The sequence below is a fragment of the Pempheris klunzingeri genome, chromosome 23 (assembly GCF_042242105.1).
Source record: "Pempheris klunzingeri isolate RE-2024b chromosome 23, fPemKlu1.hap1, whole genome shotgun sequence".
NCBI classification, from domain to species: domain Eukaryota; kingdom Metazoa; phylum Chordata; class Actinopteri; order Acropomatiformes; family Pempheridae; genus Pempheris; species Pempheris klunzingeri.
In genome coordinates, this window is record NC_092034.1 from 12,828,143 (window position 1) to 12,850,713 (window position 22,571).

At 44.2% G+C, this 22,571-nt stretch overlaps 1 protein-coding gene across 1 annotated transcript in view; it reads right to left on the reverse strand.

Annotated features, from left to right (window-relative positions):
• kdm6ba (lysine (K)-specific demethylase 6B, a) overlaps positions 1-22,571 on the reverse strand; it is a 91,462-nt gene that overhangs the window by 27,186 nt on the left and 41,705 nt on the right. The window contains exon 4 of the mRNA XM_070854314.1: positions 2,759-2,820. The gene's annotated coding sequence lies outside the window, so the exon portion shown is untranslated. The remainder of the gene's footprint in view (positions 1-2,758; positions 2,821-22,571) is intronic.

Below are 22,571 nucleotides of genomic sequence, written 5' to 3' on the forward strand. Positions count from 1 at the left end.
GGGACAATAAAGGGAAAAGATTTGTGAAGCACAGTGTGTTTAAGTTCTTACAGTTCTTATGCATGGCTAGCAATCCTGTATTCATGCGTGTTGAGAGGAGGCAGGCGTGTGTGTGCGTGTGTGTCTGTGTGTGTGTGTGTGTAACTTTCTGTACGTGTAATTAAAGAGATCGAGGACAAGGACGGCTCAGTTCTCACACTCCAAATATATATATATTTAGTAACTCTCCCATGGGTACGAGCCCCAAAATTCTTGTCATACCAGCCACACACACTAACACAATCTTGTACTCCTATACTTGTGAGGACCTTCACTGACATAATGCATTCCCCAGCCTCTAACCTAAACCTAATTTTAACCTGAACCTTAAAACCAAGTCTTAATGTGAAGTCGTGGGGGACTGGCCAAAATGTCCTCACTTTCCAAAAATGTCTTCACTTCCAATGTGTTAAATTAAATAGCATGTAATACTGATGAGGTCCAGACAGCAGCAGTAGAAGAAAGAAAGTATACATGTGAGTGAGTGTGCTCTGCAGTCGTAGGAGACTGTCCCTGGTACAGATGGTACTTCTCAGCCTCTGATATGTAGGATTTTGTGTGTGGGACTGTGTGTAAGAGTGTGTGTATATGTGGCATACCATGAGTCAGCCTTTTGGGTACACTGAGAGTTCGACAGACACGATAATAATCACCTCCACGCACATACTCACACACAGTCACACCGTGAGGAGACAGAGAGCCACACAGGCAGTCAGACAGACAGACTGGCTTAGCACACCCACATATAGCAGCCATGTAGCCGGCTGAACGGAGCGCTACAGCCCTGATAATTAGGGCCCATATTCAAGGAGAGAGGGGCCAACAGGGAGCCAGGCTTTCCCACTAGTTTCTCAAACAACTGGCTAATCCTGACTGTAGCTCTATGATAAGCTAAGCACTCCAGCCCTGCTTAATATACTCACTATCCCAAAGTTATACATGTGAAAAAGTAAACTCCATTAAGAGGAGCTTAAAAAGCTGGGATAACTCAAGGAATACATTTTCTTCTTTAAAAGGTGAAATCATGGACACAAAAATCATGCATCCCTGGTTGGTAGATAATTGGCTTTGGTGCAACATGCTAAGAATTTAGTATACACTGTTAGGGTTTTTCCATTTGCCTGGTTTTGTCAGCTTTAGCCATGCTGTGCCAAACCTAGTCATGAGGTCATGTGTTTCCACCAGTGTCTCACAGCAGGCGATAGCCACGCCACACCACTGTGGTCCTGCTTGGCATTAGGGGCAGACCCCAGCCAACCCGTGACGGCCTCCTCCCCATAGCTGTGTCCTCGGTGACTAAACTCATGTGTGTCTATACTTCACATTAAAGGCTTTCCACTGGAAAACCAGTGGGATGCTTTTATTGTGAAGAGATTATAGGTGATGCAATGTGTTTATCACTGAGTTAGTGAGCTTCATTGGCCATGCTATTCTGAAATGAAAGTACAATTGATCCGTTATGTGGACAGTGAACCAATTTCTATACTGCAGGGAGAAATACAAACAGTTACAGACGGCAGGCTCTTACTGTGGTGTGTGACTCGCACATGTCAGCCATGCCATCAAGGTAAACAACTTTACCTTACTATGTGGTGCAGCTGAGGAACACTCACACCGTGGCCGTTCACGGCATGACTACGCCCTCCACTAGGGAAAAACCCTGTATGTTTAGTTTAAACAGGCAACAAATGATATGGACTAGGTCTGGAAGTTTTGTGTGGGAAATTGGCAAAATTGACATGAAATATAGTGTAAAATAACTGCTTTGATCTACATGGAACTGCTGCGTATATATCACTAATGACTACTGCCTGCTGGTGATATCACAGTACATGGTTAAAATTGTAAACGGGTTAAATTGTGGCACTTCCATTGCACTGGCTCTTTAGAACACAGAGTATTATTTCAAGGACATGTGCACTTGCAAAAGTAAACCTGGATTAATGAATTACACTCAAATTCAAGAATATCCAGGATATATTGTAATTCCACTAAAACAGTAACAGTAATGTGACACATGGCTTGTTCTGGCATTCAGCATTTGGAAAAGTTAGCAGGAAAATTTAGCACACACGCTGTTTTGCTTCAACACTGGTTACTAAGAGAAAGAGCAAGCAACTAATTTACCTTTTTATACTCTAATGTGGCTTTGAAGTACCAAGAGTTAAAGTTTGATATCTGACTCAGAGAACATAAAGTACACAACTCTTTGGGGACTTAAAGACACACACACACACACACACACACACACACACACACACACACACATTAATCAAAAGAATAAGGACCACTCACACCCATGATTTCACAACCCAATGCCTTCTAAACCAATGAATGTGTGCATTACTCATACTCCTGTCTTTCTCACTCTCTTTTGACACATCTCATCCTGGTCTTCTGTCTGTCTAACCTACATAATGTACAATGGAGCTTGTGTGTGAGTGTGTACACATACTGTGTTACATTTATATGCTCAATGTGCTTGGGTATTACCTCTTATTAAATACTAAATACAGGAGGTGGAGAAAACAATTGAAAAAAACACTTGTAAAAGTACTTTGAAGTAAGAACTGATTACAAAAGCATATAATTAGCACATGTGTAGGCATGCTGTTGTGTGTTTGTGGTTGAAAGAAATGACAGTAAGATAGGAACAGAGTAAGCAAGATGAAATCAGAGGAGAAGAAATTGTTAACTGTAAGTGAAAAGAGAGCCTTACCTGGTGACCATGGGTAATGTAGTCTGTCTCTTTCAGCAGGCCACCATGATACGTTCCACCTCCTGAAAGCACAGCATGGAGGGACAAAGGTGAGTCTGGAGGTTGAACATTGTCAAAAACAGCAGCAGGGAGGAGCAAGATATAACTTCAAAAGGACACTTGTTGCATTACTACATTACGCACGCACACACACACACACACACACACACACACACACACTCACACACACACACTAAAGTCCACATAAAGTTAAGTGTATCCATTAAGACTCAGTTGAGTAACAATATTCAACCATTCTGAGGTTTGCCAGAAATCTGTGGTTTAGAGTTGTTCTGCAGTGAGGTGTGTGAGGTGTTTCTATTTTCCTTTTTTTGTCAAAACTAGGTCAAACACACCTTTAACATTTTAGTGCAAGTTGAAACAGTGGTCAGCAATATATCTTACTTCAATCAGGGGTTCAAAGATCAACACCTTGCTCTGCCTGCACAAGACAGCCAGTGCTCATTTTTTATTCCATCTGCTTGTTTCATCATGCATGCTTGACGTTTTCTGACTGTTCTGTGGTCATGATGTTGTCGATATGTCACTCAGTGTGGCTTATGAAACTGTGTGTGTGTGTGTTAGCCAGAATGCACAGCAGGGCATGGACCAGTGCTGTGGCCATCTGTGTGTGTGTGTGTGTGTGTGTGTGTGTGTGTGTGTGTGTGTGTTCCTCATGTGCCGCCTGTTCAGTGATTCACAGTGTCAAAGCTGGGCCACATGACTGAGAACAGGTGGCACTCTGCTGCACCTCCCAACCCTCATCACACACACACATAAAAACACACACACCTCCGCTTGCACCCTGAGAACACACAGCACCTGCTATGGTGCTCAAACACTAAAATGAGATGGTTGCACACAAACACACCACACACACGCCGCAGAAACAGAGAAAGAGAGGAACAAATTGTCACACGCACACTTTCTCTCTTACACACTCACCTACACATAATGTGCCCTTTTAATAAATGGTTGTGGTTGACACCAGACACAACCTAAATGTCACCACCTTTCTCAGTCTCCTCCTCCTCACACTTCACACAACCTGTCCGCTCTTCCCTCCTCTAACATCTATGTGACCTTCGACCTCAACACAGAAAGACAATGAGTCCAATTTGCCTTCGTGAGAAACATAAACTTTATTGGTGACTTTGATGTTGGTGCAAGCCTAAAACTTCGCTCTCTTTCATTCCTCTCATCTTTCCTCTGTCATTCTTCTATTTTCTTCCTCTCCTGTCTTTCTTTGTCTCGTTCTGATATTCTACCTACTGGGCTGCAACATAACGCACGCCCACACATGGCAGCTTCCATATGTTCCTCTATTGAGCCTGTGCACACAGAACCAACACAATATGCCTAGCCTAAGGCAGCTTGTGTTCATGTGTGTGTGTGTGTGTGTGTGTGTGTGTGTGTGAGTGAGTGAGTGAGTGAGTGAGTGAGTGAGTGAGTGAGTGAGTGAGTGAGAGAGAGAGAGAGCGAGAGAGAGAGAGAGACAGTTGTGTCAATATGAGGCAGATAAAGCTGGCTCAGCCTTCACTGATCTTACAGCCTGGTGGTTAAGGCCCCAAACCTTTGAACTCAAGGCCAAAGGTCACACACCCTAAAGGGCCACAGCTGGCCACACTGTAAAGGTGGCCTGGCTGTGTGTGTTTACATAGGTGGGTGATGGAGAATGTGGGTGAGCAGGGCCACCTTAAAAAAAGGCATGCCAAAGACAGCAAGTGTGTGTGTTGGAGGCTGAATTGGTCCAAGGGTAGAATATATTCTTTCAGGACACATCGAATAAATGTCACAAGCTTTGACATAATCATTTGACCTTGATCGATATCAGGACTGTGGGCAGAGGGGGGAGGAAGAGGGAGAAGCTAAAGAGACAGTGAAAGAGAGAGAGACCTTGAGAGGGGGAAGGAGAAAGTGTGGTATGGCATAAGAGACATACAAGAACAGAAAAGGGTAATGAAATACACTGTTAAGTAATTTCATCACTTTCATCACAATTGTTGGAGACAAATTCAGACTATGTATGTACTATCAGAGACTATGTGAGAGAGAACATGAGAGAAATAATGAGAGGCTGACTGAGTGAGAGATTGACAGATATAGACAGTGGTGTTTATGTAAAGGTTAACCAGTGGGTGCCTCTCTCTCTCTATGCTGGTTAATGTCAAAGGGAGATGTTGAGAGGTGGAGCAACAAAGACCCTGCGCAGAGGTGGAGATCAGAGATTTAGAGCTAGAGAGTGATGAGAGGAGGTGGAGGAGGAAGACTAAAGGCCTTGAGCCAGACAAAAGACGAAAAAGGAGGAAAAACCAAGGTAGGTTGAGAGAGATAAGGAAAGAGTGAAAACAGAGCAGGTCTGGTTTGACAGAGAGAAACACAATTTAGTGTTTGTGTTGTGCAGAGTTTTCCAGCCTGGCATTCTGACCGAAAATGGCACTGGGCTTTTAGACATATGCTGCTGAAGGTACAGCAAAAGGACCAAATATGACCCAGGAAGTGCAGTTTGAATGGACGACGCCATGACAGTCACAAGGCCAACAGCAGAAATAAGCAGTTATGCTGCATAATAATCAGAAATGGGTGCTTAAATGTATCTGATTGGCTAATGTAGTGAGTTGCTAGATAATAATTGAATGAGGGGGCTACATTATTCCATATTGTGCAAACGTTTGTCAGAACATGGACTTACTGCTCACCTGCTCCTCATTTTTCAATGCTGTTGTCTAACAACTGAAACAAAAGCACACCTGAATGTGTTACAGTTGTGACGGAGAGCAGCACAACCCCCTCACTCTGTCGCACTTACTGCAGATTGATTTGTGAATACACAATTTGAATACAATTTGTAGTCATAATAATTCTTTTATGTATATTTTTAAGATGATCTTTTTTTGGTATTTTCACTGCCAAACATGCTGTAAAGCACAAGCGCACACACTTCTGACCGACTGCAAGTGCATATTTGTGCACAATCTGACATCTGCCCTGTCTTATTGCTGTGCTGTACATACTGACCTTGTGTGCAGTAAAACCAGCTTCAACAGATTCACCTGATTGCAAACACACATCTCGTCAGCATGTGTGAGCTTGCATGGCGTGAGTAGAGTAGCCATGCTTGGGCTGCTCCAGCCCTTAGTCACAGGTGATTCAGTAGGTCTCTTCAAGTTAGGGCAGCAAGCTTCATACCTGTGTGCGCACACACATGCACACACGCACACACACACACAGTTCTCCTTTGGTGTCTTTGAGTCTACATTCACTGTCTGCCTGTGTGTCTCGGTGTGCCACTGCTGCTTGTCTGCTCTGCTTGCTGTTGTGTGGGACACTCAGGACAGGGTAAATCCTTAAATGAAACTTTAGCAAAGTCAGCAGCCGGAGAGCGGATACTATGGCATGAGCGCTCATCAGCACGCCCACATCTAGGAGCTCCTCATGAGCGAGAACACATTGTTTTGTGAACAAATTCGGATCTTGTTGGAATGCTGTTGCACCAAATCCTGAACTTGCGTGTGAGATCAGGATGTGGGCAGATGTAAGAGTGTACTGTTGTTCAAGTTGTTTGACTGACAGGCGGCGGTGGTTTTACAAATTCCATGAACTACAGGAGATACAGAGATATTAAGCTCATGTGTTTTTGCTCTGATCTGATCTGTTGCTATTTTACAAACTACATGGGCAATATCAAATGTGACACCACTCAAGCTGGGTGGAAAATGTTATTTTTGTGTGCATGCATGAGGGAGGCAGAAAGTCTGTTTTCTGTCTCATTTGACTGTAAACATGCGTGTGTTTGCGAGGTCAGAGCTGGCACAGCTACAGACACTGAGGAGGAGTGTCAGGTTGACTGTGGTTGGAGCTGTTTCTATCGGTGAACTTCTGCCACATGGCTTCAGTAAAAGGTCATGGTCAAAACCACGCCTGGCTCACAAACCATCACTCCCACTCTGACTCCCACATACACAAAACAGACAGACAGACTTCCGCTTTGGGGACTGTCAGGAAAGTGACACCCACTTAAAGAGGTGGAGGGTGACAGACAGACACATCAACTAAAGCCACACACACACGCACGCCAAGACCATTTGCAAATTCAGCAGCCAACAAATAAGAAGACAGCGAGACAGAAGGAGAGAAGACAAGAATGAACAGTTGGTAATAAATCGTGTCTAGACAGACGCTAATGAAAGCAGCCCAGCTGTGGCTGCTGCCAAACCAAGACCTGTGAGCAGTATGGTTGTGTGTGTGTGTGTGTGTGTGATGTTTGTGCAAGCACGTGTAAATGAGTATTTGATGAATATAACCCTTTTTAACACTTGTCATGAGCTGTTTTTACCCTCACTGTCTTCTGTCCGTCTGTCTCTCCCTCTCCGTCTCTCTCTCACACACACACTAACTACAGCAGCCAAGCAGCCCACGTCTGTTACAGCTGTGGACAGCAGGCAGAGCCACAGAAGTGGATGCGGGCACAGTCTTGTGACGTCAGTCCTCCAAAATTAAACATGGCTTTGCCATCAAACTCCATCCCTAAAAACAGCATCTAACGCACCTGAGTGCAGAACACTGAGCTGAACACAAACACTGGGATGTTTGCTAAGCATGAATAGCACAGCAATGGGATACTTGAATACCTATTTCCATTTGTACAGAGGGACTGTCAGAACCTTGACCAGTTTTTACAGAATAAACCATTATGGTATACTTGCATGAAATTCACTGAGCATGTTCATGCACTTTAGACATTGGACCCTCTTTATTTAACTGCCAGCAAAGAACATCTGAAAAGCACATCTGGCAGTGTAGATTATAATATTTCTCATCTTTAAAACACAAAAATGGTGGAATCGTGACTTTGGCATTAAATGTAACCAGCTCTCACCATTTCTCTAATACAACACACTTGAAGAGACACTGGTTGTGGGGATCACTCAAGTTCACAACATGCATGTTACACAGTAAAGTAACACTGTCATCAGTAGCACAACAGCTGTCTAAGAACACTAAGGAGTGTGCATGCAGAAACGCTGCTGGTAGCTCAAAAACAACAACAACATTAGAATGAAGAGAAGCAGGCAGCCGGCATGCCTTAACCCGCTTCTCACACACACAGTCTGAGAAACATAGCCTGAGGCACCCCCTTCATACAAGCTAAACAAAGTAAACTTTTTTGGAAGAAGAAAAGAAGGTGATCTTTTTGTTGAGGGTGTTAAGTGGTAGGACTCTGATAATGAGACATGTCAACAGCACTTTCCTCACCCTTTAAGAAACGTGTGTGTGTGAGTACATGTGTGACAGTGTGCAATATGAACAGGGAATTGGAAATGTTTATGAGGAAGGTGTGTTTAATGCCGTAGGCATTAGCTCAGTTGCTCTCTACTGTCTCTTGGGCTTTGTGTGTGTGTGTGTGAGAGGCAGCTCTAAGAGTGGACAGACAAGCCCTACCAAGCCCACATACCAGTGCAGAGGTGCTAAACTGTACTATCCAGTTGCACAATGCCATTTAAGTTAACCGTCACATACCAAAAAGACTGACTCAGGCCTTTGTAATCTCACCACTGTGTGTGTTCACTTCAAACGACAAAGATTTCATACCTAATGTAGAAAGGCTGAAAATTGCAACCAGCCACACTTCGAGTTTGACAATGAAGGTGTGTTTGAAAGCACAAGTGAGAGAATGGTGGAGCAGTAGAGTGTATCCGTATGGGTTTATGTGTGTGTGTATATACATTGTGAGTGTGTTTGGGTGCGCAACGTGCGTGTGTGTATGTGCGTGTGTAGCTCGAGCTGCATCTTCTGGATGTGCACAAAGGCTCCTTTATCTGCTGTGGCACATGTGATCCCCACATGGTGGCTCATACCGTCTTCACAGGACCACACACACACACACGCACACACACATAAAGACTTGCACACACTCACTCACATATGTACACGCACAATATGACAAGCACTCAATCACTTTCACCAGCAAGTAAGCATACAAGTCCATAATGTATACATACCCCCCTCCTCCTCCTGTGTGTCAGTATGGTGACTCCCCATCTATAGGCAGCATTCTTAAAGGCAAAGTATCAGAGTCTGGACATTTAAAGGGGAGGGAGGCTGTCTGGATGCCCTCCAGACACTGTGACCCCACATTTCCTGCAGTCTGTAGGCGCCACAGCAGACGGGCACACACACACATACACAACACACACAGTTAGAATACACAGATACTACAGACAATGGAGGGTGTGTGTGTGTGTGTGTGTGTGTGTGGGGGGGGGGGTGGTGAGCCCCTCCCAACTTTAACTGGCACTGTAGTGTGTAATATCTATCAAGGTGGAAACACCATAACAAAGACACTAAGTGAAGCGAGGAGATAGAAAGCAGAGGAGAACAAAACAGAGAGAGGCTCTGCTGAAATCTATGTCAGTGTATATGAGAAACATTTCACATCCTCTATTTCACCATACCTAACCAGAAGAACATAAGAGAGGCGAAGACACTCTAACCTGACTTCAGGTAATCTGGAGATTCATTCTATCCACACTGGAAAGAAATGTGACCTAATGATCCTAATCTTTCGCCTTTGCCTTTTTTACCTCATTCTTTTGTATTGGACAAAGTCTCAGTGGAAACAAGGCCATTCGTTTTAATATTCTTTGCACTCTTTTGTTTTCACTCATTGTAATATTGGTGATGAAAGGAGCTGGATCTCACTCTCAATCTACTGTTGCACTTTAAATCAGCTAAATGCCTGAAATGAAAATTGCAAATTAAAGTAGGGAAAAATGCTTGGAACGGTAAAATTCTTTTGATGGCCAATGACCAGCTCTCCTGAGACTTATAGAACTGAGCCTTACATCAACACGAGAGCTGCTGATGTCAGCAGGGAGTGCAGTGTGTGTTCAGGAGTGTGTGCCATGACCATAATGTCCGTCCGGTTGTTGATACATTTGAAACCTGCATGAAAAATGGACGGCCAATATGTGCTCTGTCACGTCAAATATAACTAACAAAAGCTATAAATGTTGGTAATGGTGAGTGTAGCGTTACGAGTGTGTGTCAGGTACAGTATGAATATAACATGCAGTGGGTGGGCCTTAAGTGACTTTATGTTGGGGCAGGATTTCTACCATTTCCAAATCTGTCAGCGTCGCCATGGAAATATTCTGCCAATCGTGTTGTAATCGTTTCTGTAATCCTCTTCTATAGGAATTCAAGTGCAGACAGCCTTATGAATACTCAGCATACACACACATCCAGTTTATGCTAATGCAGCATTTGATCCTTCTACATCTTGTGTCTCTATTTGAGGTGTGTGCAGTACGCATGTCTCTGTCCTTGTATTTGAAGTGTGTGTGCGTGTGCATGTGTGCATAACCATGTGTCGAAGACATGCCTGAGTGTGTGTTTTTGTGCGTGTGTAAATGTGTGTCCTTGACCAGCTGCACAGGGCAGAGGAAATGAGGCGGAACTCAATCTGGTCCACACCTGTCCGTCTGCCTCTGAGGAGGGAGGAGCCTACAGCCTCAAACACACGCTGCTCAGTGCACTGTTCACAGTCTGTATGAGCAGATAGATTATGCATGCAGCAGCCAGCTAAGGAGCTTGGATCTATTAATGTATGCACCGAGACAGTTTTATGTTTGTGTACGCTTCATGACAGAGTGGGAAGGAGAGAGGGAGAGAGAGAGAGAGAGAGAAATGATGTGTATTTATGTCTGTGGTGCATGCTGGGTTGAGAGAGACAGAGGTATTAAAAGAGTGACATTAAGTATAGAAAGAGAGTGTGACAGAGACTGGCGAGAGGGGGAAGACTTCCTCAGGAGAGAGCAGACAGGAGTGAGGGATGAGGTGGATGGAGAGAAGATGAAGTGATCGGGAATGACAGTCTGAGCCACACAAGGACAGGAAGAGAGAGAGAGAGGAGGAGAGAGAGATTGCACTGGTATGGGAGGGTGGGGGGGGGTTACTCCGGGACGCCAGAACCCAGTGACATGACACAGATGCACTATGCTACTGTGCAGAGAGCAGAGGGGGGGATGGGAGGGTATAGCGCTATAGAGGAGGAGGAGAAGAAGAAGAGGGGGATGGGTGTGTGGGAGCTCACTGCCTCTCTACTCTGTTTCCACACTGTTCTGTGAAGAAGACGGTGGTTTGCTCAGTGCGGAGATGCATTAAGTGTCTTTTCATGCTAAAGGAGCTCCATGTAACATTAGTTCATCATTGTAGAAAATGTATCATAATGACTGCACACCTGGCACAAAACACAGCTGCTACACTTAAATTCAAGCAGATGAGATCACATGACCCTGTCCTGGCCTCTCCTCAATGGTCACTTTAGTACAGACTCTCATGACTGCTGCTAAATCTCAGTTTAAGGTTGAAAAATACTTTTCGGCATCTGCAAAGGTTCACAAGCCAACTGCTCATGTCTGCAGGTTGTCCACATCTACAAATTCGCTGGCTGTACGTGTCAAACACGTCTATGTATGTAGATTCTCAGGTTAGTATGAACAGAACCTTGTGTGCCTCGTTAAGTATGAAAGCACTTTGAAGTCAGAGTCCCTCCACTTTGAAACTTCAAAAAACCTGAAAAAAAAAACAGTTCTAATAATCTCTTTTCTTTATTCATTTCATTCTTTTAGCCATCTTATTCCATGTATGTGCATTTCATTTTTTCATGTCTGTACCTTTGATTGCCCAATCTTACTTACCAGTAAGATACTTACCTTAGTTACCAGTATTAGCTCTGAAATGCTTGAGTATCACTACTATTACTGAATGTTACCATCTGACATTCAAATGTGTGTCACTAGGTCATATTTTACTAATATCTGCTGCATTGCTTTACAGTACAAATAAGGAGGAGGGCACTGTGCAGGTGGAGATTAAGCTTGACGTTGTAATAGCTGACAGAGGAAGGAGTAAAAAAGCCCTTTTCAGACATGGAACATTTGATAATGCATCATCATCCATCCGTTGTCTGCTAAAGTGACGGTTTTTAGTCAGTCAGACATAAATGACTGCAAATAAGACAGGTGAGTTCAAAATGTTACGATAGCAGGGAAGAACTGTTCCTTCACAGGCTGCATCACTGATGAATTGTAAAACTGTTTTTGCTGTTGAAACCTCAATTAAAGACCACCATGAGCACTCACCCTCCTACTCTCACAGGGAACCCACAGATTTGTTCCATCATTTAACATTAACTTCATTAATGTGGGACTCGTTTGATTCTTACTTGCTCACATGCTACATATGGAGAACCTCCCCTGGTCACACTGTGAGGGGAATAGTTTTTATAGGCTGATCTGATATGAGAAAACATTTTCTGTAAAACTTCAGTAAACACCAAGAAGGGACAGAGTGGCAGGAGGAAACAACATTCATCCACATCTACACAGGGTGTATAGGAATAGTAGTCTTAAATGTAGTAATAGTAATGATGTGACATAAGGGCTGCTTTATAGTAATTATACAGACACATTACTATTTGGACAATGATGTTTGAAAACACTACAAACAACCATTTCACGTCGAAACTGCACTTAGTGCAGCATATAGAAAATTATATATGCCATCTCGTCTGCTCCATAACACATACACCCACACACACACACACACACACACACTATCTCATTTCCAAGTTGTATGCGCAGAAGACCTTACAGCAGAAGAATGTGCTTCCACCCACACACACAATCACTTGTATTTCTTTTCACTACAGAATGGCAAACATTACCATACATATATGCATGCAGGCAGGTTAACAGTCTGCCAATATAACAGCAGAGCCTTCCATCCATCCATCCATCCATCCATCCCCCTCTCTCCCCCCACATTCATCTCATCCCCTGCTTCCCTCCATCCCTCCCTTCACACCTGCCAGGCCTACAGCAAGGTCACACACCTCAATTACCCTGTGTGTGTGGGCGCCCGCACACACACACACACACACACACACACACACACACACACACAAAGAGTGAGAGAGGGAGTGAGATGGGGAGGGAAGATAAGAACGGAGGGGGCGAGAGCAGATTTCACGCTACCCTGAGCACTGGCTAGCATGCACCAGTGTTTCTGACATTATTTATGATGTGCAATGTTCAGTACCTGCCCTCTCCTCTCTGCTTTATCTCCCTCTTTGTGTTTCTGGTTCAGGCGACCATAAGCATTACTCCTTGATAAATACCTTTATCAGCCCACCATATGAATAGCACCAAACTATGGTATCTGCACATGTTCTGTGTGAAACCAAACATACAAGAAAGGTTTTAACCTCAAACAGCATGATCGAAATGTCTAAACTATGACAATGAATTCCTGTTTCATGGGATATACTTTGTTTTTTCATTAGAGGGAATACATTTTAAGTGTTATGTTCAGATTGGAATATTCACCGAAAATGTCATGATAATATTTCTAAAAAGTTACAACTGCCTGCAGCAATGTAACGCGAGTAGCCGCTAAAAGACTTAATAATCACCAACTTAACATCTCTGATAGTCAGGATATCAAGCTGCAATGTCAACACTAATGTGCCTTACAAATAACCCACCATGAGTCCCAATGTGCCCAATAGCCATATTGATGTACTAGTGGTGAATGTGATCCTCCTATTAGGGCTTTTTGTATCTGCGGGCAGACTGCTGTTCACCCATGCAGCCACGGGAGGCAGCCAGCTGTGTTTACTCGGTGGGCTGATACAGCTGCCATATGGCAACAGAGTACAGGACACACACACACACACAGCCCCTGGAAACTGCAAACACACTGGCCAAACAGCACACAGTGCACACTCAGCCCCGTGTTTAGAGCTCCAGTTTGATTGGAAACTTTGAATAAAAGACTCAGAAGAGTTGGTCTGAGCCTAAAACCTACAAGAGAGAACACAGAAAGATTTCTGAGAGAAGATTTTGTAGCTGTGGGCGGTGGTAGGGTGGAGGACTCCAGTTTGGGCAGCAACACTCATTAGAACCACAATACTGCTCCAATATATTAAATCCACCTACACATGTCGGCCTATGGCTGATGAGTGTCTTATTAAAGGCGTCTCAACTCCCAAAGCAGCCACTACAATACATAGACTTGGGTATATATATTTATGTTCATAGTTTTTCCTTTTTGTTGATTTTCTATGCCTCTATGTTGGAGGATGTGGAGTTCACACACTGTGAAGCTTGTAATTCTATACATTAGTGACAGAAATCTGTGGGAGAGAGTCAGCCTGTCTCATGACCTCCTCTGTCGCCCTGCCCCACCCAGCACACACACTTAATCTATACCGTATCGTATCAGTGCAGTACAGTATAGGCAGCTTGCAGAGCGATCCCAGACATCTAACACTAGTCAAACAAAGGAAACAGAGAAAATCAATTACAACACCAACAGTGACCCCCCACCAAACACACACACACCCATCTACTTCTCTCTTCTCTGATCTCTGCAATCAAAGCCATCTGATCACAGTATGTGTGTGTGACAGAGAGTGTGACAGAGAGAGAAGCAGATGCAGAGAGCCCAAAGGCTGAGGTCTGGGACAGATGTATTTCTAGATTTTGGTGGGTACGGATTGACAAGTTTTAGGTTAGTTGGAAGAAAGGATGACAGGATTAGGGAGAGGAGTGTGAAAGACAGGAAAAGGGGGAGACAGAAAGGAGAGAAGGCTGTGAATGGATAGGGGATATAGGAGGGAAGAACGGAGAGGCTGGGTGCAGACAGACAGAGGAGGGATGGAGGGCTCGAAGCCTCGAGACAGATCATGTTACCAGTCTGAGGGCAAACACACACAGACCCATAAAGGTCACAGTGCACCCGCTGCCCTCCAGACACACTCATGCAGAGACACAGATATCCTCGTAAACACTCCAAGACAGACACAGCTTTGATTTCTCATACTGTTTTATACACACACTGAATGCACACCTGCCATTTCTAAAAATGCATGACTGAAGAGAATCTGCCAAAACACACTCAAACAGAAAGCAGCAGAATTACATGAAACAGAAAATGTAGCTGGTAAAAAGGGCCAAATTTGAATTGGGATTTTACAAAATAAGTCCCCTCCTGTGTAGCTCAGCTGTGACGTGTGACTCAGGAATTCAGAGCAAGTGGAGTGAAAGATATTGTGGGACACACGCGCGTGCACAAAGCACTGTTATCATAGAAGTTACACAAGTGAGAGGGGTCAAGGTTCAGGGTGGAACTGGGCTAAAGACACGGGAGATGTAACACACAGGAGACAACACAAGAAAAGGGAGAAGAGCAAAGAGGAGGTGGCAGATTGGGAAAAAAGGAATGAAAAAGGTAAAGAGGAGGGAGAGAACAGGAAGGAAAAGCAAAAAGAGGTGGAGGACCAGGAGGAATAGAGGAAGATAGGTAAGAGGGGACAGAGAGGAAAGAGGAGTAGAGGAAACACAGGGTGGAAGAGGAAGAGTGAAAGTAGGCACACACACACACACACACACACACACACACACACACCTTCCTCTTCCTCTCCTTTTATTAACCCTCCATTTCCTTAGAAACATAATTGGTTAATGCATTACTAAGTCAATCAGCTGGATCGACTGGGGTCACTGTGGGGTCACTTATGTCAAGGTTGATGTGTGTGTGTGTGTGTGTGACTAACCTGATTATTACCGTCACATGTAGAGTTTAACTTATGTGTGTTGTTTTATCTCTCTGTATGCCCATCAGCTGTTTGCATGCATTTGTTATGTGCATTGATTTAGTCTTGGAAAGTACTTCTGCATAAAGAAGTACAGAAACTAGAGGGACTCTTAACATACTGAACACATGGCTATGCATGGCAAGAGTTGGTTTCCAATCATATTGGTGTAACAATATTGAGTCTCAATGATCTGATGACATCTGAAAAAAAATAAACATTAAACCTCCAATTAAGCCACTTTCATCAAATCAGATGAAAAAATTGTGAAAGGGAGAATCAACCCCCACGGTGCAGTCCCAGTTCATACAAGACAGGTGTGCTGGATATGCTGTGGTGTATGCAAAAAATGGCAGAAACCAAAGAAAATGATTGGATGGTGAAGAAAGTTGAACATCTAGGATGCTTCTGAGTCCAGTGGGATGCCCATGTTGCTGGACTTCTGCTGAATGTGCAAGTGACCTATTGCTGGCCAACAAGTCTTCATGTGTGCAGCTGTGGAGTAGGCAGACTCACATTAAGCGAGTCAAACAAGTGAGACCAGTGAGACAAAGCAGGACCGAAGGCTGTGCTTCAGTCTTGCATCCTTAACTGCAGATGCCAAGCACATACCTGCGATCCAACCCAGCTCCCTGACGGAGGCTGTGAAAGAGATTCACCTTTTCATTCACTTGAAGAAGCATAAGCACAAACACTCACATTCTCTAAACTCCCATGCAGACATGAACACAGAAACAGCTTCCCGTGCACACACAATCAGAGGCTGGGCACGGCCACATTACTTGATGAGAAACACCACAAATAAACAAATGCAGAGAAAACGAAAAGGAGGACAGCACAGAGACCAGAAACCTTCAAAGAGCCTGCACATTTGTTGCGTGCACAATTACAGAGAGAAGTAAAAACACAGACCATGGGCCAATTGTCATGTGTTTGCATGTGGTTATATTATACATTCTATTTTTTTGTGGTTTACATTTTGGGTATTTAGCAGCTGCTAAATGTAAAAAATACATTCCTTTATCTCAGGGATATCCATGCATCATTGATGGGGAAATAAAGACGTGCCTGGTGCAGAAATAGGAGGAAAGACACGATGTCCAGCTTAAATCACACACAAGCAAAGACCTGATAGGTTTCAACGCTCAAAACTCTTTCTAGTTTAACCCTCCTTCCAACACGTCTCTTTCTTCTTCTCTCCTTTTCATCGTGAGCTATAAAGAACTCTGCACCCTTCATTACACAGTGAGCACACTTGACACATTAAACAAGAGACGATATAAACTCACACACACAGTTCCACCACTGACCTTTGCCCAGAAGGGATACAATCAGCCATGCAGCATTGTGTGTTCAGACACACTCACACACACACCTACCTGTGTCAGTCAAGCTCTGCAGCACAGAGGCCAATGCAAGAACCCCATCACAAAATCTCTGTGTGTTCAGTTGTGTGAGTGTGTATTTCATCTTCACTCAGCCTGCCATTCCCCTGTCTATCTCCAGTAGTAGTGACATGGCCGTCTCCTCACTGAGACAACTGGAAGCCATTACCTTAAATCAACAAACCCCAGCCCGTCTCCATCACACAAAGAAGCCATGTGCATATTCAGCATACTACCTCAGCCAATAGTCCTGTGTGTGTGTGTGTGTCTGTGTGTGTGAGAGAGAGAGGGTGCATTCAAAATGTCTCAGCATGTCTGTTTTTCTTTCACTCTCCCAGATATCTTTCACCTCCACTCCTTTTTCATCTCTCTCATTTTATTCTTCTTTCTCTAGTGCATCTCTCTGACAGCAGCTCAGTTACGGACCAGCCTGAAGAAGTAAGGGGGCCAGGCTGTAGCACGTGGACCTGACCTTCCACCAGACTGCCTTGGCCTTACTGTGTCTTTCATCAGGTCTTTGTCGCTCGCTTTGTTTTACTCTCATCTAATCATATACAGCTACCTACACAGGCTAGTTTCTATGGTGGATATTAGCTCCAAGGCCATGGCTAATCTGCCTGAGCCCTTTGACCCCACATAATTGAATTAACCATGTAAGCCTTATTCCTCTGTGCCTTAACGAACTGTGCTTTTGAATATAAAACTAGTGTTGTCATAGATAAAGCTTCAGAACCTTTAACCACAGCACCACAACCACTGTAGTGCCTGTCTGTCTGTCTATGTGTATGTGTATATGTGTATATGTGTGTGTGTGTGTGTGTGTGTGTGTGTGTGTGTGTATGGATATATGTGCCACAGTAATGCATGCTTAGCAACAGATCCTGGATCCTGGAGGAATTGGCACACATCCTGGCAAATATGCTCTCTGAACAGCTGACTGTTGTGCAAGGAGAAAGCTGTCAGCAGTTGCACCAATGTATTGTGTACATGCAGCATTTAATACACCGCATAACACCTTGGAAATCTTTTGGAGACAATACAAGTCCAGCTGGTACCACCCACTAAATACACAGTTTGCCAATGCTTGTTTGCTTCCAATCTAAATACATTCTTGACGTTTGTTACATATCTTTAACACAAACCAACACTGCCCAGCACAAATCTAAAATGAATCACTCTATACTCAGCCACACATTGTACCCTGCATTTGATTTAAACACACCCTGTTTAAAGTAATAACTTCCAAATCTGAATGTAGATACATGTCCACTCTAATAACAAATGATACTGCATAACACTCACTGAACTTTTAACTGCTCTCCTAAAGCCTTTACATTTATCCCTCCACTGCAGAAGGAGTGATGTGAAGTGATAAGGAAAGAACTGTGTGGTAGGCTTTGAACTCTGATGGAAAACTAAATAAATAAATCAGTATTACCTGCCAATAACGGAAAACACATGGAGATGAAAAAACATGGCGAAACATGAAAAGTAATGACCACATATCAGCAAAGGCCTTTAAGAAAGTATCTTTGTTGTCTATCACTGTTTACCACTTTGATGTGGTATCATGGACACCACAAAGTTCAGACCTGCAGAAAAAGTGGCCACAGGTTGAAGTAATAGAACATTCTATCAGTCAGAAATACACAGTAACAGACAGACGTTTATCTACATCAAAGTGTCTCAAATTATGACTTGAACACGAGCTGTTTCTAGCCCAGCTCCAGCCCCCGTCTCCACAGACACAACCCAGCCACGGCGCCAGCCAGCCAGTCAGCCTCCCCTCACCTCCACCCCTGCACCTCCTCTCCTGCCTGTCTGCTCCTCTCCTTCTCCTCCCCCTTTTCCCCGTTTTTAAACACAAGGCAGCCCTCCCCTCCCCCTCTCCTCTTTCCTCTCTCTTCTTTCTGTCTCCCTTTTCTTCTCCAGGCAGCACACTCAATCACCCTCCCTACCCCCCCCCCCCCCCCCCGCCATCTCAGCCTCCATTCCAATGAATGCACAATCTCCCCCCTTCAGCCGTGGGGGGACTGCCCCAGGGCTGAGGAGGGGTAAAGAGGAGAGCAGCACACATGCACACACAAATTCAATCACAAAAACACCCCCCAACCTCCTCTCTACGTGTGTTTGTGTGTGTGTGCACATCTGCAGAGGAACATAGGAGCATGGTGGGTGACAGACGGGGGTGGGAGGTTTGGGTGGCGTCCTAATGGCTCTTAGTGCAGGAAATGGCTTGTTGCTACACAGACAGTTCCAGAATCAACTGTCATCACGGGCCACATCCCCATATTTTATCTGCATTGGCAAAACACACACATTCACTCACAGCTGGCCTGGGTCACCCCTCCCCCAACTAATGACTATGCAAAACTGTAGCCTACAGAGAAGAAAACAACAGCCATAATGGAAAGTAATGGAATCTGTCTTGCATTATAGAAGCTGTTATGCTATATCACTTTGTGTCTAACTAAACACACAGCCCTTTTGTTTTAAGCCTGTATTGTAACTACCGGTATATTTTGTGTTTTCTGTGTCTATATCATTTTGTTATCTACTGAGAAGAAAGGATTTTTTGTAAGAAACACAGAAATTGATTTTTTAAAACATGGACGATGCAAAGAGGCTCACCGTTACTACTATAAACCTTCAAAACAATGAAGTTGTTTTCAAACTTTACAAACATGTATTTTGAAAGTGTATAGATCTATTTATGCATTCATATACCCCACCTGAGACACCACTATGCATCAGACATCAATTATTAGGCGTAACACCAAAATACAAAGACTTACAAACTTCACAATAAAAGATCTAATTCCATTGTAATAGAATACCACATGTTGCTCATCTTACTATACTGTACAACTGCTTATTACAGGATATAATTTTCCATTCAGAACATAATAAAAGTGCATTTTAGTCATATGGATACCTGTATTTCCCCTAGGGGATGGATAAAGTATCTATCTATCCATCTATCCATCCATCTATAGCCATACCTATTGCATTGCCTATTTGATCAATCATACAGAACTCTACAAAAAGGTAATCCATTCTGGCATAATCAATTCCATCCTACGGTAATGTAATATATCATACTATATCATACTCTGCTGTAATACACCATTCCCTGTATTCATGGGAACCAGCAGCACAGTGTAAACAGATTAGCGCAGCATTAGCGCTGGCTGTGTCCTGTGTACAGTATTTCCTAATCGGGCAAGGCTATGTCAGGTAGTGAGCGAGCAGCTATGATGTATTCCAGCCCACAGCAGGCGACCCCGGCTGAACCGCGCCTGGCACGCCACTATTGGATAATTGCAGCTGGACAGGAAGTGGTGGAGGCATAAAAAAAGAAAGGCAAGAAAAACGAAAAGAGAAATGTCAGAGAGTAGAGGATGCTCTACTTCCGCTGGTAATGAACTAATGAAAAGAGAGACAGGAGGAAATTCCCTGGGGGAAACAGGAAGGGTGGGGGCGGCAAATGGAATAGTAACAGTGAGTTTGCCTTGTGTGTGGAAGTGTGTGTGTGCGCATGTGCAGGCCGGGTGCTCACGTGTGTGTGTGTGTGTGTGTGTGTGTGTGTGGAGGAGCACTGTAGGGATCAGTTTACAGTAGTACGCGTGAGAGGTCTTTCTAGTGAGGCTTTTATTCTAGGAATGTTTGTATTGGTTCAAACACGAGGGGGGCATGGATGTAATTAGGACAGGGACCGACACACACACACCCCCCCACACACACACGCATTCATAGCCCCATACTGACACCAATATTAGCTCCAGGCAGACGCCAGCACAAGTGTTGTGTTTCTCACACACTCGCGCAGGGAGGAGCATGTCCACACATACACACATGCACACAAAACGCCGGCTCCTATTTGCTCTTTATACATCGGTGACACACACAAACACGCATTTACAAAATGGGTGCTGACTGCAGACCAGATCACTGACAAGAACAAGCTGAAAGCCCCCACACCACAACACATTGGACAGGATGACACGTTTTGTAGTAGAGAGCTCTGTGTGTTTGTGTGTGTTTAACTGTGTGCAAGAAGCTAATAGAGCCGGCATCTGTGTGTGTGTGTGTGTGTGTGCAGATAAGACAGGCATTCACAAATTAATGCTTAGGCAGCAAAGTCACAAGACCCATGTTCAATACAGTCACCTGTCTACTTCAGGATGGAGAGATAAAGACAGAGGAGAGGTAGTGGTGGAAAAAAGAAAAGGAGAGAAAAGGGAGACGAGGAGAGAGAAAGAGAGAAATCTTTTGTGCAAACTGGCATTTAAATCAGCAAAGAGCAAGAGCCGATGATGAAAGAGAGAGAAAAGACATGAGAGAGGAGGATGAAGGAGCGAAAAGGGACAAGAAAGAGGAGACAAAGAGATGGGATGTAAAAATTAACTACTTTTGCATTTTGTTTTCCGCGCCGGTGAGCCAGCTGGCTGCGGAGCCGTCAGGGGCATTTAAATCGTCCTGCACTGACATGAACCACTGGTTTTTAAACTAACATGATGGGACCTTCAAGACTCTTCCTGCAGCGCTGTGCTTTTGTTTCCCAGCAAAATGACAATTACTTTAATTTCTGAATTTTTGCTTTCATGTACAGCACAAGCAGACACTATATACAATTACTAATCTTTCACTCTTTCCACCTTCAGTACATCATCAGCCAAGACAGGACAAATCTTTTACTAAAAAGGGGCTCTGCAGTCCAGTGCTCGTTTATTTCGGGGCATCCTTCACATGCAAAAGTTTGGGAAGCCCTGTGACATAAACATTCAAGCTCGTCCACAAAGGCACACACACATACACACAGAGCCCCAGCTGGAGCACACAAGCTCCCTTTGTGCTGCATTCCTCACGCCTTTTAGCCTTAGCTTCAGCCTTTAGCTTAGCTCCTCTCCATCTGCACACACACATACACACACAGCAACTTTCTCCTGCTTTTGTCTGCAGAGCAGTAGCGGTGAAACAGCTGAGAGCTGCCGATAGGAAGCTTGTCTTACCGTGGCTGGGCTCAGGTTGAGCTCAGAGGAGGACACAGGGTCGGCTCGGTGGAGTAAAATCCAAAGGTTTGTTAGTTAAAGCGTCAGCCAGCTCAGCAGATTCCCACTACCTTTCCTTTCCTTGCCTTTCCTGCTGCCTGCTGCCTGCCTGCGCTCCCAGCTTTGTGTGCCTTGTATTTTCCCTTTAAATTGCACAGGCTGCCTCCCCCCACCTCCTCAGCACACACATACACACACACACACACACACACACACACACACGCGTACCGAGCTAGCACACAAAACACACACTGCTCCTGAATATGACACTGTTGTCAAAAGAATTCAGCGCTGTTGTCGTTGTTGTTGGGATATATGTTCTCTTATTCTACAACCTGAAAAAACAGAAACTGAGAAACAGGCCAAAATAGAAATCCTTTGTCTGTCTTTCTTCTTCTCTCCCTCACTCTAAAAAAAAAAAGTGACTATCGTTTTAGATCCTCTTCTTCTCCTCCTCTGTCTGTGTTTCTCTTGCTCACCCTCTCTCTCTATATTCTGTCTCGCTTTTTTTCCCACTTGGTAGTCAAACAAAGAAAGGAAAGGAACAGAGCAAGCGCACACACGCGCACAAACACACTCAGACATACACAACACACATTCGCTTGCTGCTTTCTCTCTCTCACATACACATGCACAGGCTAGGAGCCCAACCCCCCAGCCTGCCTCCCTCTGATTTT